We start from the raw sequence: 18,902 nt of genomic DNA, 5'->3' as shown, positions 1-18,902 counted from the left end.
AACAGATGGAAAAACATTTCATGCTGGCACACAAACTTGGCACCATCTGTAAATATTTCTATAATCACATCCTGGGGGCTCCTCCTCCCCTCGGGGTCCAGAACAAAATGAACACAGCATAACTGAAGGTCTTACACAACAATCAGAGGAATGCTGGAACTCCGCCGATGCCTTTTGGGTCATCTCGCTCATGCACACAAAGTGGGGCCCCTCTCCCCTTAACACAGCATTTCTGCAGCACCCTGAAAAACAAGTGATTTAGCACATAGTGAAAGCAGAGACTGGGTGTGGTTTGATGTGCATAGCTTTATTGCCAACAAAAATGTTTCAAAAACATGACTGCATACATTAAATTGAATAAGTTACAAAACTCTCCATGTGTCTTCACAGACAAACACAAACATAAACTAGAAAAATCTCCCAGAAGGTTGTCGTGAGGCATGTGTCCCATTCTTCCTTTTAAAGTAATTTGAGAAGCTGTTTCACTCACACAGGAGCAGCATCGGGCGTATTTGAACTTTCATCATATCAGCCATCATATCCGTTACGCTTTTGTTGAACGCACGCATCCACACGGGAAACACAAAGGGATGGCGTGAAAATGCATGATTAGTGGGTTATGATTTGTGGAGAAACATGAAAACAGGGATCAACATGGAGTGCAGAGCTGGAATTCTTTTTTTTTTTTTCTAAAGTTGCTTAAAGCTAAATCTCTACAGCTGTCCATGAGTGATCCATGAGGGGCAACAACCTTCATTTGCATTTACAGAACATGATGTCAGCTTCAGATATCTTACAAGACACTGTCACATTTCAACTTAGCAAAAGTAAAAATACTGATAGTCATTCTCAAAACCCAGCAATGGTGTAATCGGAGACCATGTATTGCACTCCCACTGACATCCCTGTCTTTGCAGGAGGTACATCACACAAACAAACTTGACAAATTGTAGCTATCTTTAGGCCCGGAGCACAGCCTCTAGTTCAGTCCCTTGTTCCTGGATATTTAGGCATTTGCTTTGACTGCCATCAGGATCTGCACAGCCATGGATACACAAGGAATCTGAGCAACAGTGTAGGCACGGATCGGGTCGGCGCTTGCAGGGCAAGCAGGTAGGCAATGCTGTGCAGCACACGGCAGATGAAAAAGACAAGGAAGTGAAGGCGGGCCGCCCACAATGAAGGTCCAGTCATGGCGTAGATGGCACCCAAGAAGAGAAAAGGGAGGATGTTCTCCATGTCGTTAATATGAGCTCTAAAAAGGAAGAAAACAGTGAGTACATGACACATCCAATTCAGCTACCTATGATGCAGTAAAGCCATGACATATGAGTGACTCAGACTGAATTTTGATTTCCTGTGATTTTCCTGGAGAAAATATATTCTGGATGATTAAATAATAATATGCAACCTGTTGGATCATTTAACCTACTCTGGCTCATCTTATACCAAATCAGGGGTCTGCAACCTTCTCATTTTGCCTGCCCATTTAGTTAATCTGCTACACAATTTTCCTGTTTCCCTTCCGCACTTGGAACAGCTTTTTAACAATATTATTCCAGGAAAACTGCCATCATGACCATTTTTGCTTTAATAAAGGGCACATAAAAGCAGTGATTAAGCGTCCAGACTGAACACTTCATGCTGCAGCGATTTATGACGTTAAAGGAAGCTTGAAAGATCTCTCCCCACTGCAAAGTTGATTCCTACCACAACGCTTTGGAAATGTTAAGACAGACAGGGAAAACAGAAGGAAAAGTTTTACTAGTAGAAAAACATCTGCTCTCCCCTGTCACGGACATTTTCTGACAAGTTAAAACAATCTGTGAGGACAGGTCCTGCAGGCTGCCGGGAACAACAACAAAAAAAAAAAAAGTGTACAACTTCCAAGAAAATGGAAAACCTTCAGTTGACCTTAAAACTGGAATTTTCAGTTCTGTAGCAAGAAACTACACCAGGGTTTTAAAAAAAAAAAAAAATTGTAGGCATACTAATTTTCTGTAGAATTTAGATACTATGTTTGGAAACAGGCCAATGTTACCACCAGTATTTTACTCAATTACACAAATGAAAACCTGAGTAACTCGATTTCATGCACCACTTTGAATTCTGTTTTTCAAAACGAGAGTAAAATCCCATCCATTCAACCATTAATAATTATTTCACCCACAGGCGCATGAGATGGGAAACTAAATACTTGCAACAATCCACCAATACAAGGCGCATTGAAATGATGAGATTTAAAAATCCAATCCAAAACTAAAGGGATTCTTTTATGCGTCCCGAGAAACTATTTTTTTACTCTCCTCTCTTCCTAAACACAAGTAGTCCAGTCATAAAAAAAGAGAAAAAAGTCGTGAGTTTACGGTGAAACCTTCAGCACGCTCACCTCCGGCATCTCTCCACATATGGATCTTCTCTGTGATACTGTAAACCTCCGTGTCTCAGCGCGTCCTCAGGGTTGGCAAAAGCCTTTCAATAAAGAAACGAAAACTTTCCATCAGCAAAATAAACAAACCAAAAAAAAAAGATTTTTTTATGCGTCCTGTGAAACTTTTTTCCCCTCCTCTGTCTTCCTAAACACAAGCAGTCCAGTCTTACCAAAAAAAAAAAAAAGTTACACAGCATTTAGATTCAAGTCGCTTCTATAGGACTGTGTCACTCACCTTTTACGCAGCCTCACTTGTTCCCGTTATGACCGCCTATAACGTACATTTTTAACACCAGCAGCAGCGCCGTAGAAAACAAAGCAGGAGAAAACCGGGTTTCTTAAATGACTGCTGTGGATCCACAGAGAGCTTGACAGCGAGAGTGGAAATTTAAGGAGTGCTCCGTGACCGCCGCTTGCCAGCTTAAATAAAAAAGTGGGGAGTGAGAATGAGGGCAGGCTGTTTTGGTAGCGTATGCCTCCACCCCCCTAGACGATGATGATGATGATGAAATGCTGCATGAATGAGCCTTTGTGAATTCCAAAATTGCTTCCCAGAGGCTTACACTTTACATGTGCAGAGCCAGGTAGCCCAAAAAAAATTTAAATTAAAAAAAAAATTATTCAAATGGTGCCTCATATGCTCTTATTATCTTGGAGGATTAGTGCAGCAGACAATTTAACATTACAGGGAAATTGTTCACAAGTGGGCACAATTACCAAAATTAGCATGCTCTGTTAGGATTTTTTGTTGAATAATTTGCAAGAAAAGTTTTGTAGTACAGATGCCCTTTTGTTTCAGGGACTTCTTCTCATAAGTGCCACCCTTACACTCCTCATTCTTCTGGCCCCCCCAAAAGCATGGTTGTTTATGGTTGCTCTGTCTACTATTCGGAAGGTCAAGTGGTTTGATCCCCCAGCTCCTGCAGTGTTCTTGGGCAAGGTACGAACCCCCAACCATTCCCCCCCCTCATGCACCATCTGGGTTTGCATGAAAGTGCGAGTCCAAAGATAAAAAGTTTTTGTGATGCAGCTCACAGTGTAAAAAGGTTGCCTTTGGTGCTAGGTCAGAGAATACTCAGATGGAAACATTAATTTATAAGTTTCTCACAGAAGATTAGACACTTGGTGATCACTCAAGTGGTTCAGCTTGGGTTTCCATTGTTGACTAACTTGAAGGTGTAGTTAGATTATATGAGTTAGCCCATTATAACAAAAAAGCTGGGCAGGACAAGTGGTGCAATACAAGAAGGTTCTTGGTCTGAACCTGTCCAAAGACCCTGCTTGTCAGGTTAAATGGTGATTCTAAGTGGCCGTGACTGCAAATGATCCTACTCTTCACCCCGTGTCTAGGATAGGCTCCCATGAACTGGATGTCTGTCAGCATAAGATTACCTGAGCTTAAGGAGCCTTTATGCATCAAATATATGAAGTTTGTAAAACAATGTAAATATACTAGCACCACAGTGCTCCTTAAACAGGTATTCAACCTAAAACAGCAGTGTGCAGCTACAATTATCAGACCATTGGAACAACAAAGAAACATTCTAGAAGTTTTTAAGTTTTTACAAATCCGTGTTCACTGTACCTTGAGATTGTCCTAGTGCTCTCGAGAGCTTTCACAATCAAAATGCAAGGTTTTGATTGGTGCAGGGGCTCGATTTCCCCAAAGCTGTGAAGAATGACTGGGTGGATCAGCACTGCAACTCATGTTCTTCCTTTTATGTCCTGCTTAGTCCAGGGAACAAAACAGCATATACTCAATTTATCAAAAGTAGTCATTAGTCAGCAAAATGTTGAGTGTTATATTAGCATAATTTATAATTATTATTCTTGAATAGCAACTGGTATCTATAGAATAAACTAATGCATGCATGCTGTTGCTTGAAAACCCAATATATTTCTTTGTTTACAGTATTCCTAAAACAGCCATGTAATCACTTTTTTTGTTTTGTGGTTTGTTTCTACTTTCTGCTTGATTCTAGCACCTACCACTGTTGTATTTTTCCTAGACCCACACACTGTAAAGGGATTGACAAACAATCACAAAATGACCACTAAATGCCTGAGAAGAGACATCAAATTACCTCAAAGAGATGCTACACAACAAAACACAGAGAAATCAACTAAAAGTGACACAAAAACACAAACACGGGGTTGCCAAAGGACTAATGAGAGAAAGATACAAAATAACCTCTAGACAGCTAAAAACAATAAAACCACGTCAGCTTCACAGGAAGCGTTTTACATGATGTTGTCCAGTTATGCCTTACTTTACTTTCTATAATAGTCCGTTGCTATTGAGCTGCTGCTTATTGGATATTTAAAATTGTTAGAATTCATCTGTCACACACAGAAACATGTAACTAATGCAATACCTCATTTTTTTTAAACATATCTAACAGCTACCGTTTATATTTGAAGCTTACACATTCATAATGATTCATAAATAGAACTCTCTGATTCAAAACTGTTCTCCAGGTGCCCACGTTCCACCGAACACTTTTACCGCTCAGACACGGATCGCTCTGGCTAGCTTTTCCTTAAAAAAAAAGAAAAAGTTGTGCTAAGCGTTTGGCAAGAATGTACTCCACAGAATGAGCTGGCACCGAGTCATACTATTACTCTAAGAAACATGCCGTTCACTTTTACTGAGAAAATTATTTCACGTAAGACTGCTGGCAAAATCCGCTTTCTGAGGTTACAAAATTAGGAAAACTTCTGTCGCAATCCAGCTGTGCCCTCAGCCTGTACCCTAGTTACTCAACACCATGATTAGTCATCATTTTATGTAGACCACTGTTCACGTTTCCTGAATGCAGCTGAATTAATACTGCACTTAAACATGTTTATAGCTACTTGTTGAGGATTTTTGTTTGCTGAAGCATTACACTGATACTGAGGCAAACATTGTCTGTTTAGTGAATGAGTGCCACAGAAAACCTGGTTAAATATATTAAATGTATCCTTTTATAGGTAGTTTTTAGAAAAAAAAGATCCATCCATCCATCATCTTCTTCTTCCGTTTATCCTTAAAAAAAAGATTCATGGTTATAAGTTAAACAACACAAGAGTACAAAAAAATGATGTAAAATAGCAGCTTCTTAGTAAACTAAAGGCTAAAAAAAATTAAAACTACTTCCACATTACTACTGCTTCTCTTGATTGGTAGATGACCCACTCTGCCTTCTGAAGCACCTCGGGGCAGCTGTGGCCTCAAAAGCAGACGGCCCAGAGTGAGTCATCTAACAGTCAGAATATCAGTGGATCAATTCCCCGACTACTCCAGTCTGCAGCTCAAAGCATCCTTAGGCAAGAACCCCAACTTGCCATGATGCATCCATGTGAGTGTGTGCATGATGTCAACAAAGCTATGGAAAAAAGTGCTTGTATGAATGTGTGTGAATGAGGCGGCGTGTTGTTGTAGTATTCAGCGCTCAGAGTAGAGGAGAGTGCTAAGCAAACTCTTCCATTTCAAGGAAGTGTGGCCAAATTTTACTTATGTAAAAGTACAGAAGTATTTGAAAGTACTTGTGAAGGAGTGTGATGCCTTTATTATTATTTACACTCACTGGACACTTTATTAGGTACACATTGATATTACCAGATTGGACCCCATTTTGCCTTCAGAACTGCCTCATTTTTCTTGGCACAGATTCAACAAGTGCTGGAAACATTCCTCTGAAATTTGTATGGATGGATGGATGGATGGATGGTATGGATGTATATTAAACTGCTATGTTACCCTTAACATTAATTTCAGCATAGCTGACACACCCCAGTCTGTGACTTTCTCAGTCAAAATTATTCATTCATTCATTTGAAAATTGCAGGTTGTTCTCAAAGTGGTTAGTTACCCACCAAATGGTAGTAGAAAGGTAGATATGACATGATTGCCATCACAGAGTTGCTGCAGATTCATCACCTGGCACATCTATGATGTGTGTCTCCCATTCCACACATCCCTTGGATGAGATCTGGTGACTGTGGAGGCATTGAGTACAATGAACTCATTGTTACGTTCAAAGAAACCAGTTGAGATGATCGAGTTTTCCAACATGTTATCTGCTGGAATTAGCCTATCAGAAGAAGGGTATACGGTGTCATAATTGGATGGACCAGCAGCAGCCTGAGTTGCTGACACAAGCAGGATGGGTCCATGCCTTCATGGTGTTTTACTCCAAATTCTGACCCGACCATCTGAACATTGCAGCAGAAATCTCCACTCTGCAGACCAAGCAATCGTTTTCCAATGTTCTTCTGCTACTGTGGCACATCTGTTTCAAGGCTGAACGTGTTGTGCATTCAGAGATGATCTTCTGCATACCTTAGCTGTAAGGAGTAATTATTTGAGTCACTGTGGCCTTCCTATCAGCTCAAAGTAGTCGTCCTTCTCCTCTGACTAACATCAAGAAGGCATTTCATCCAGTGAACTGAATGCTCACTGGATAGTTAAAATTTTTTTGAACCATGATCTGTAAACCCCAGAGATGATTGTGTGGGAAAATCTCGTAGAGCAGTTTCTGAAAACCTCAGAGCAGCCCATCAGGCACCAACAAACCATGCCATTTCTCTGAATGTAGCAAAGTAGAAGCACTTCTATAATGGGATATAATTTAAACAAAACAAAAGTCGTCACCACATCTACTGTAAATACACATTTCCTGTGGTGCATCTTCGTATTTATTTACACGTTTGTATTATGACACTTCTTGAAGGAGGGTCAGCCACCAGTTCCTTGTGTCTGCCAGTCCAGCGTGATTGAGCTTGCCCTGAGCTGCTGTCGTCGCAGCAGTCCTCAGCGTCAGAGAAGGACGACAGTAGTGGGGCCCGTCACTTGTGGTAGCCTCCCCGGAGCATCTGTGGATAGGTGGTGAGCTCCACGGCCCTGCGGCCAGTCCTGTCACTCTCACAGTCCACAGTCAACCAGATGTGTACAACATGCCACAGCCCATGGTGTTTGCAAACCAGCTGAGGGGACACTATACAGATATACACAGTGACTCTATACAAGAACACAGGTGTCAGGGTAAATACTCACTCACACACTTGGTGGGTGCAGACAGGACACATCAACATCAATAATATATTCTGTCTTGGTTCCACTGTACTTTTTCTAACTTGTGAGTACACAGTGTATTTTTGTTTTCATGTTTCTGTATGAAAATCTAAATAGTATTAGCATTCATAAAGCATGCATGTGTATTGCAAAATAAATCAGAAGAGTATTTGAATAGTTATTCTATGCTGTGTCTGAAAAGGAGCTCGACTTTTTGCATTTCTGCTGATGCGTGTCAAACATTACCAGCGAGAGTGTAAATGCCTGACAGTTTCCCACGAATGTGAATCAGTATTTTCTTCTATAAAAGGCAGTGAAAGAAAAAAGAAAAAAAAAAAAAAGATAAGCAGCAAAAAGGCGTTTCACCACAAACATTACATAAAACAAAAGCGAAGCTACTTTATCAGGCTGTACACACAAGCACACACACAGCAGATCCACATCCAGCCCTGTCTGCAAGGCTCGACGAGGTTAACTACAAAGTAAAAAGGCAGATTCATAATTGGTGTTCTCCATCTCATACAGCTGCCAGACACGGTATGTAAAATATTTACAGAGGTTGCTTTTGGAAAAAGAAAAAAAAAAAAATCCCAAAGAGTTCACAGACAGAAGTCAGATAGGAGCCAGTGTGCTTCTTTCTCTGCAGCAATCACCTTCATTTCAGAAGAACAGCTTTTCTGGTGGCGTGCTCTTCGTACTGTAGTACTTGATTTGGCATAAAATAACCACAGGACATTTTCACACTGAAGCTTTGATAACTGAATGACTTCCTGTGAGATGTCTGTAGCTTGATGCAGAGTTGTCACTTGCAGATCTAAAAAATGTGCAAGGAGAGAAATTGATGAGAGGTTAGTACGCAGCAGATAAACACATTATTTTCAAGTTTAAGGACACAAAACTGTTCTTTTCTACACCAGTCAATAGTCAATCAAACATTATTTGTGCTAGTGGGACAAATATAAAAAGGAAAAATAATCATCCTCTTTCAATTCTAAGGTTTTATCTATCAGGATCTGGTCCTTATCAGGTTCCAAAATTCTTTAAATGCAACCTCAATAAACAGCAACACATGACATATTACATATTATCAAATGCACTTGATTAACTGATCATCAGCAAGTGTGAGCACCTCTATAAAAGCAGATGTTTTGGCAATTTGCTGGTCTGGAGCATTCAGGTGTGTGTTAACATAATACCAGAGAGGAAAGGCAGCAGCAATGATGTAATAGCTAGTCAAACATACAAAGATGTTGCCAGAGAGAAGAAAAGCTCTTTGATAGGTGGTGTTCTGGAAGCAAGGCTAGTGATTTGGCTTTTTGTGTGAGCTAATGCTCGTGGAAGACTTTCTAAACTCTGCGCCTGAGTGAATTACATTTATCTAGATGAACAGAGGGTTTCCACTCTGCAGCAGGCTGCCACACTGGAAGATGAGTTATCTTAACTCACGATATAAATGCTGTGGAATGTGACCTCCCCTCTCATAATGCACTGCAGAGGGCTAGCAATGCACCTGTTACAAAGGCTGCGTGCATTTTGTTCAAGACCCAAGGTTAAAAAAAAAAAAAGTTTCCTTTGCCACAAATCTGGCCACCTTGTTGCTAGCAGAAAGGGCTTGGCTTGAAAAAAGCGAGTCTCAGCTCTCAGACTGAAAAGATACCAGGTGTACCAAAAAAATGTCCTCACGTGATCAGTGTCAGGTTGACTGACTTTGACCTGTTGACCATGTTCCTAGTCCACCTAATGACCTGCAATGTGACCTGTTGCCTATACCTCAATCATTCAGATCTGCAGGTCTGGCTAACCCAGCATGCCAATTGCCATGACCTGGTGGAGGGGCCGTAAGGCCTCCTAGTAGCCCCCCAGTGTTCTCCATATGCGCTGGCTCAAAAACCTAAATGCCACAGCTTATGCCTAATTGCTACTGATGTGTGGTAGAGGTATGTTTAAAATTGATGGTGAAATGGCATGGCAGGTATACTAGTGACTGTTAAATATTTCATTCTTGTAATGTGTAGGACCCTCTGTAACAAACCATTGGTTTGTATTTATGGGAGGGGGGTGTTATGGCCCTAGCAGGGCCTGCTGTGACTTTTGACCTAGTGGGCGTGGTGTGGTCTTCCCCAGCCTTAGGTACCACCCTTTTGGTACAGCTGACTCAACTCAGCAATTAAGCCAGTACTCAGGGGAATGAGACGCTTTGTGATGCAGCTTGTGAGCTCTGAGTGTGTTGTGGCTGCTCACTCCTGCTCTGTGGAGAGGAGGTTGTTTTGGCGATTGTTGGCTCAGTGACTTCTGGTTTTATTAGATTTTGTTTTCCTTTTAAAGGTGTTAGAGACCTGTTCGTCTCTTTTAGTTGAACCAATAATAAATACCTTTTACTTTAACAGTTTTGCCTCCATGTCTCCTTTTTGTCAACCCGGACACCTTTTGTTACTCCTCCACAGCTCCTGGACTTTTTTAGGTGAATGTAAATGCTCTTAGAGGCGTAACTGGTGCTGCACATCAGTCTGAGATGGGTTCAAAAGGCCATTTCTATACAACTTGAAGTCCATCATTCTACAGTGAGAAAAATTATTTACAATTGGAAAACATTAAAGGCACCAAGTCTTCCCCAGAGTGGATGTCCCAGCAAATCACCCCAAGGTTAGACCGTGCAGTGCTCAGTGAAACTGCAGAAAACACAAGAACTACATCTCAGACTCTACAGGTCTCAGTGAGCATGTTAAAGGATTGCCAGGAGAAAGCCTCTTCTAACATGAACATGGCAACATGGCCTGAGTTTGGAGATGTTTGGACATAATGCACAGCACCATATTTAGAGAAAACTAAATGCATATCAGCACAAACCCCTCACACCAACTATCAGACACGGTGGTGGAGGGCCAAAGATTTGAGCTTGTTTTGAAACCACAGAACATGAGCACCTTTCAGCCACTGAGTCGATCACGAACTCCTCTTTATACTGAAGTATTTTAGACTCAAATAAAAGGTCATCTGTCCAACAAAGCTTGGATCAAGCAACAGGACAATGATCCCAAGCACAGCAGCAAATCTACTGCAGACTGTTTGAAAAGAAAAGAATCAAAGTGTTGCAATGGCCCAGTCAAAGTGCAGACATCACCATGACTGAAATGCTGTGGTTGGACCTTTAGAGAGTTGTGCATAATGCCGACAACCTCAATGAACTGAAGCAACATTGTAAAGAAGAGCGGGCCCAAATTCCTCCAAAATGATGCGAAAAACTGATAAAGTCATACAGAAAATGATTATTCCAAGTTGTTGGTGCTAAAGAATCTTCTAGAAGCTATGAGATTCTTGAGATCAAAGATTCTTGAAAGAGTAGTTGTAAAACTGATCATCTGCAGAGGAACGGTTTATTTGAAGAGTTTCAGTCAGGTTTCAGAATTCATCACAGTACAGAAACAGCATTAGTGAAGGTTACAAATGATCTTCTACAGCCTCTGACAGTGGACTCATCTCTGTGCTTGTCCTGTTGGACCTCAGTGCAGCTTTTGATACTGTTGACCATAACATTTTATTACAGAGATTAGAGCTTGCTATAGGTATTAAAGGTACTGCACTGCAGTGGTTTGAATCATATTTATCTCATAGACTCCAATTTGTTCATGTAAATGGGAGTCTTCTTCAGACAGTAAGGTTAATTATGGAGTTCCACAGGGTTCTGTGCTAGGACCAATTTTATTTACATTATACATGCTTCCCTTAGGCAGTATTATTAGAAAGCACTGCATCAATTTTCATTGTTATGCAGATGATACTCAGCTTTACCTATCAATGAAGCCAGATGACACACATCAATTAGTTAAACTGCAGGAATGTCTTAAAGATATTAAGGCCTGGATGACCTCTAATTTCCTGCTTCTAAATTCAGATAAAACTGAAATTCTTGTTCTCTGTCCCACAAATCTTAGAAACATGGTGTCTAACCAGATACTTACTCTGGATGGCATTACTTTGGCCTCCAGTAACACTGTGAGAAATCTTGGAGTCATTTTTTGACCAGGATATGTCCTTCAATGCACATATTAAACAAATATGTAGGACCGCTTTTTTGCATTTGCGCAATATTTCTAAAATTAGAAACATCCTTTCTCAGAGTGATGCTGAAAAGCTAATTCATGCATTTATTACTTCTAGGGTGGACTATTGTAATTCCTTATTATCAGGCTGTCCTAAAAGCTCCCTGAAAAGCCTTCAGCTGATCCAAAATGCTGACAGGGACTAGAAAGAGAGAGCAGATTTCTCCCATATTGGCTTCTCTTCATTGGCTCCCTGTTAAATCTAGAATAGAATTTAAAATCCTTCTCCTCACATACAAGGTCTTGAATAATCAGGCCCCATCTTATCTCAAAGACCTCATAGTACCATATCACCCCAACAGAGCACTTCGCTCTCAGACTGCTGGCTTACTTGTGGTTCCTAGGATACTTAAGAGTAGAATGGGAGGCAGAGCCTTCAGCTTTCCGGCGCCTCTTCTGTGGAACCAGCTTCCAGCTTGGATTCGGGAGCCAGACACCCTCTCTATTTTTAAGATTAGTCTTAAACTTTCCTTTATGATAAAGCTTATAGTTAGGGCTGGATCAGGTGACCCTAAACCATCCTTAGTTATGCTGCTATAGGCCTAGTCTGCTGGGGGGTTCACATAATGCACTGTTTCTCATTCACCTTATTTACTTTGTTTATACTCCACTCTGCATTTAATCATTAATTGATATTAATCTCTGGCTCTCTTCCACAGCATGTCTTTTCTCTCCCCTCAGCCCAACTGGTCGTGGCAGATGACTGCCCCTCCCTGAGCCTGGTTCTGCTGGAGGTTTCTTCCTGTTAAAGGGAGTTTTCCCACTGTCAGTGCTGCTCATAGGGGGTCGTTTGGACTGTTGGGTTTTCTCTGTATTATTGTAGGGTCTTTACCCACAATACAAAGCGCCTTGAGGCGACTGTTTGTTGTGATTTGGTGCTATATAAATAAAATTGAATTGAATTGAATTGAATGAGGCCATGGGGTGTACATGAGGAGTTTTTCACACACTGCTTCTGCTAAGTTGCTTTTAAATAAATAATGACACTCTAATATGCCACGTGTTGTTGCTCATTTGAGGTCATATTTGAAGAATTGTACAACCTGATTATGTAAAACCTTAGAACTTTTTCACATGATTATATGTCTCACAAGCATGAAGTTTTTGCAAAATCAAATATGCAGCTACAGGGGTGCTGTGAGGACAGCAGAAATGGGGTAACCACTCAAGCGTTCATAATCTGGACTATTAAATATGTATGCATAAACCAGGCAGTATCCTTTTTTTTTCTTCCTTATAACTGAAAATAAACACAGGGTACTTCTACAAGAGTCATTCCAGCTAATTACATTAGCTGACCTTTTAATATGGTGAAAACATGTCGATTCTGTGCACTTTATATTATTACTTCACACTATCACAACACAATCTGTGCAACTGATTTAGGCTGTTCACACATTGACATTCATATTTCCGTGCTTGACTGCAAGTTTTTTCTCTACCAGACCACCCAAATCTACTCCATCCATCATCGAAATCTGGGTGGTGCACAGAGAGCCATTAGCAAGGGTGGAAAAAGCCCACAATGATGAGGACAAGTGGTCTGCTGCTTCATGCCACACCCATCCCATCCCAGTGAATGGACCCAGCAGGGACCACCCTGTTAAAGGCAGCCTTTAAGACTCCTCTGCTGTCACTGTACCGTTATTGACTATTTTATATTCAAGAGCTCGGACACCTACTCCTACAGGATACTTAATTATCATCAATACATCTGGTGTCTCACAATATGCATCCCATCGAGCATCCCAGCTTCAATGTAACCTTCATACCAGCAATGATGTCAAAGCTCTGTACAGTATATGTGTGTGTGTGTATTCCTGTTGAGACGCACACGCAGTGCAGGAAACATGCCAGTGTTGTGATACTGTGATACGGATGGATGCTGCACATGCTGCTCTGTGTGTTTATATAGCCATGTGTGCACAAATCAGTCCCTTAAAACAGATTTTGTGGATTTTGGCTCTTACCTGAGCACAGCGTGTCGGTTCTCCCGTCTGCACGAATCAGTATGTGCATCATATCCTCTGAGCAGCCCAGTGTGTGTTTCCCTCGTGCTCCGTCTCTGTGTGGGCTCGGCAGAGCTCAGCATATGTACGGGACTTGAGATGACATCACACCTCCTCGCTTAAGAGTGGCTTTCTAAAATTAAAACGAGCAATCCCACTGTCTCTCCCTCTCTCTCAGGGTTACATATTTTTTTCAGTATACAACAGGTTAAAATAAAAATAATCAAGTCTATATATCATCTTTCTACTCTATTTGTAGTGATGATGAAACTGTCAGGAAAAGCACCGACTCATTTTTAGAATACTGCGCTGATTTATGTTGACTTAGTATTATTTCTTTCAACTGGGCACTCCTGAAATCTGATACTGCACCATATTGTTTTAGTTCAGTTTCAGAGGAAACTGGTTAAAAAAAAAAAATCAGTGCAATATTAGGAGAAATATCCAAGTTAACCTCACATTCCCATGCTTCTCTCTTCATTTGTGGACATTATTCCTTCTCTGGAATAACAATTTTTGCATCATATGGGGAAAAAAAGGAGTTTGACTCAGGGACCCTCACCAGTATATGATTTTCAGAATAGGTCATGCGGGTAAAGCACCTTAAGGACCTTATCATGTCAGTGGATACTGTGTGCATTTCGTCCTTTTATTCATAAAGTGAAATGAAGCTCATGCTTTTGGCCCATAAGATTATGGAGTGCAAAATCAAAAATAAATGCATCCTTAAATGGTTTAAATGTTATTAAGTAAAACTGGAAATAAATAAGTAAATATCAATAATTGTGTAAATGTGTCATTAATGAAAACATCTTTTTTTAAAAACACATTTAATTTTCATGTTTCCTGTGTTGCAGTGCAACATGAAATAACTGAAACTGTATGGCGTCTCGTCAGCATATTTTGAAACTGAATCATTTGCTTGTCTTTAATTCCTAATGTTCAACTGTGTTATGCTTATTTATAACAATTTATTTTCAATTAAAACAACATTACAAATATTTTAATACATGGAGGAAAGTAAGAGCATTTTCACCAGGAGCAGAAACATCCACACCAGCACGTTGATGCTGTGAAGCGTGATGTCAAGCCTGCTCCAAAGGTGATCAAATGATCTGTTTTTAAAATTCAACTGTATTCTAAACATCAGCTGTCTGTCAGAAGTTCTGGAAGTCTACTAGAATAAAAAAAATAATAATAAATTTTCTTCAATTACCAGTGAGAGTTGAGATCTGTGGAACAGTCTGCTGAATAATCTGTAATATTGAATTTAATATACCGGTGTACAGTTCTTTACCCTCACTTTGTTCCCTATCAGTCCAGTGTTTATGACCTTTCAAAATAATTGCACATTAATGGGCCTTTTATAGCTGAGCTCTTGCCAGAGTGCTTATAAAATTATATATACATTTTAAAAAGTCTATGATGTGCCATTTTCACTATAAATATTAATCATAAGGGTAAAAAGGCAGTGAAGTACACGGTGAAGCTGAGCTGATGTCATCAAATATGCTGCTGTCTCGCTATGAGCTGTGTCCTCCCATCCTCAGAGGTCTTGAGTCCTTAATGTGCTCGCCAAGTAGGAACTAGCAAGTATGCAAATACAAAACCTGTGTACTTGGGACTGAGGAACACCCACTGGCAAGAATCGACTCCAGACCACAGCAATGGTTTGGACTAGATCAGTGCCACCCCTATGACAAGCTGTGATAAATGGATGATGAGGTTGATGACACTCTCACACCCATATGCTAAAGAGCTGGGTCTGGTTTGCTTAGCTAAGCTTAAATACTGAAAGCAGCAGAAATCACTGGCTTTGTCCATAAGTAAATTATGTTTAAATGGCTGCTTTTGTGCACATTTAAAATGGAGATAATGTGCTTATTAGAACACAAGTGCGGGTCGGCAGATTATCTTACACACATGCGAGTGCATCCGAACATTTGACACATAAGGCGTCTTTAACAGAGCCATTTAAAGCACTTCCTTATTCCACAATGAGGAAGTGGAGAGCAGAACTGACCTCATTTGACTTCAATCACAGTTTCAAAGCTGTCAAACCTTTCCTTTAACCTCAGCCCTCTTGCTTTGCAGTTATAAAGATGTCTCTTTAAGCCACAATAACCCTGATGGCATCACAACGGTCATTTTCTAAGATCTGGTAAATCTCATGCTGAGCCACACAATGTATCCTGTTTCATTGTTTGTTTACACTATATTGACAAAAGTATTCGCTCTTCTGCTTTCACACGCATAAGTGATGTCCCATTCTTAATCCATAAAGTTTAAAATGATGTTGGCACACCCTTTGTAGTGATAACAGCTTCAACTCTTCTGGGAAACTTTCCACAAGGTTTAACGCTAGGTTTAGACTCTGTGCAGGCCAGTCAAGTTCTTCCACAACAAACTCGCTCATCCATGTCTTTATGGACCTGCTTTGTGCACTGGTGTGCAGTCATGTTGGAACAGGAAGGGGCCATCCCCAAACTGGTCCCACAAAGTTGGAGCATGAAATTGTCCAAAAATGTCTTGGTATACTGAAGCATTAAAAGTTCCTTTCACTAAGGGGCCGAGCCCAACACCTGAAAAACAACCCCACACCAGGTAAACCCATACCATGAAGCCCTCTATGTACTGTTCTGAGCCAGACTTTGTAGTAATCTGAAGGTCACGTGAAGTTTGGAGGTCTGTAGTGACTGACTCTGCAGGAAGTTGGTGACCTCTGTTTACTACTATTTAGTAAGGAAGAAATTTCATGACTGGACTTGTTGCAGGTGGCATCCTATCACGGTACCACACTGAAATTCACTGAGCTCCTGAGAGCGACCCATTCTTTCACAAATGTTTGTAGAAGCAGTCTGCATGCCTAGGTGCTTGATTTTATACACTTGTAACCGTGGAAGTGACTGGAACACCTGATTTCAAAGATTAGGATGGGTGAGTGAATACTTTTGGCTATAAAGTGTATATATGGAGCTGTGCAAAAGAGCCGCCACTCATTTCTTCAAATTTTGCTTTCAAGGAGCCAGACTTTGTAGTAATTTTTTAAAGTGGTCTTGAGGAATAGTTTTTCTTTGGACATTGGCTGCTTTTTTCACTCATTTTCAGTCCAGCCTTTGTACCTGACCATTATGAAAGGAATGAGCGTCTTTTTGCTTGTTAAACCACTTAATCCTGACCTATGAATCATTCAAGCATTTAAAAAAAAATTTTTTTAAAAAGGTACGTTAACTCAAGGGATGAACCATTGTTTGGTCTATACATAACAGGCAACTTAGCAAAGAACCAACAAGGTGAATCTTAAAGAGCTATGAAATGAAAACTCTGCACATGATATCTTGGCATCATGTGCAGTGTGTCTTTAAATTTGAGGAAACTGGACAAGTGGAGCACAAAAGAAGAAGTGGCACGCCTAAAAACCTATCTACAGCACATGAACGGTATCTGAAATTCATGTCTTTAAGAAATAGGAAAAATAATCTGGAGAACTTTTGCTCAAGACCACTTGACCACTTTAAAAAAAAATTACATGAAATTCTAGTTCCTTGTTAGCAAAGTATAAAGAAATTAGGGGTGGCTTGAGACTTTTTCACAGGCTGGACCTCTAACTACACCTTTCATCACAGCAAAAAGAAGAAGAAGAAGAAAAAAAAGACGTTTAAATGTAATACGAGGGAATTTTAATCATCAAACTAGCCATGAGTTATTACATCAGTTATACAGATATTGAGACATCTCCTTTAATTTAGGCCAACCACTTACGTCCCATGCTATCAAAGCATCACTACTGTCATGACCACACAAGAGCCACACATTAGAGGATACAGAGAAAATCTAAGTCAATGAGATCCCGATGTGTAATGTTTCTGACTAACTGTCCACATTTTTGAGTGACGTGAAAACACGCATTGCTACGTGCTATAACACAAGTAAACAAACTCACAGATGAGGATAATTAGGTAATTAATTACCATTCACAATTTCTTTACACTGCAAAAAGCTCCAGTCTTCAGGTCAGCTGTTCAGACTGTCAGCATGTCCAGTATGTCTTTGATGATAGAGCTGAGATTGCACAAAGATTTGTCTTTTATTTCATTGCACTTACTCCCCCCAAAAAGTATAAACATAGTACACATATCACCAATATTATCGCTTGTGGATACAGCATGGGAATGTGCTAAAAGAAAGCATAAACTAGAGAACAATTAAAAAAAAAAAATCAGTGGCATTAACAAAACAATGGGGAAAACAAAGTGGTTTTGCCTGTCATGTGACACCTTGAGTGGGGAAAAAAAAAGAGCTAAGACATACATTTTAGAGGTTCCCATTGTGTTCCATATAAAACTGGAAAACAAAGGAATGACTCCAACAGGCAGATATTCCCTTCTGAGTTCTTGTCCCTTTCCTTAACATGTCTGCACAAGTAAGAGTCTTTCTGACTGATCTTACAAGGAAACAAAGCTGTTAGTTTTAAAAGAGCACAGCTAAATATACCTTTCTAATGTAAAGGTGGATGAATGTTGGGGATTCAGTATCATGAGCCTTGTGTAAAATTTCCCAGCTTAACAAAGAGTGTGCAGGGGACTGAAGGCACTGTATTCCAAAATAGGATGACTGGACTGCAGATGACGAATTACTTGGAACTCTTGTTACCAACAGTTCGAAGTGATTGGTTTCACATTGGATGGGTGTATTGCTGGGTAAAGCACAGCACCGAATGTGAGTCGTCTCACTTTGTTGCATGGTAAGAATGCCACAAGAACCAAAAAGATCAAAGCAGATATGTCACTGAATAAGAAATTTAGAAATTTAAATCTACAGCTTCGCCTTAACACTCAGCTCTCTCTACACCACAATAGAGTGGTGCAGCATCCGCATCACCGCAGACACTACGCTAGCATCAATCTGTCAATCTCCAACTCTGTTCTTCCCTCACTTGAGAACAAGATCTCTAGATAACTGACCGCCCCCAGTAAGGGCAGCAACTCCTTCCCAAAGCGGAGAGGGCACTCCAACCTTCTCTGGCTGAGAACCATCACCTCAGACTTGGAGGTACAATTCTCATCCATATAAGTCGCACTTTTTTTCATAGTTTGGCTGGGGGTGCGACCTATACTCCGGAGCGACGTATATGTGACATTATAACACATGAACCAAAATACTCCAGGCCACTTGACATCTCCGTGAACTGCAGCTTTAGCCAGTCTTGCGTAACCTGTGGGCGCAGTGGATGATGGATGGAGAGCACAGCTTAACGGCAACTGGGAGAATGCGCCACCCACTTCCTGGAAGTCATTGGATGGATC

At 40.5% G+C, this 18,902-nt stretch overlaps 1 pseudogene; it reads right to left on the bottom strand.

Moving 5' to 3' along the window:
* Window positions 1-286: 286 nt before the first annotated feature.
* LOC115789715 (prostaglandin E synthase-like) lies at window positions 287-9,211 on the bottom strand (annotated as a pseudogene).
* Window positions 9,212-18,902: the final 9,691 nt, after the last annotated feature.

Source organism: Archocentrus centrarchus, chromosome 12 (genome assembly GCF_007364275.1).
Source record: "Archocentrus centrarchus isolate MPI-CPG fArcCen1 chromosome 12, fArcCen1, whole genome shotgun sequence".
In the NCBI taxonomy this organism is placed as follows: Eukaryota; Metazoa; Chordata; class Actinopteri; order Cichliformes; family Cichlidae; genus Archocentrus; species Archocentrus centrarchus.
The sequence above is the reverse complement of the archived record's forward strand: the minus strand, read 5'-3'. Positions and strand labels throughout refer to the sequence as shown.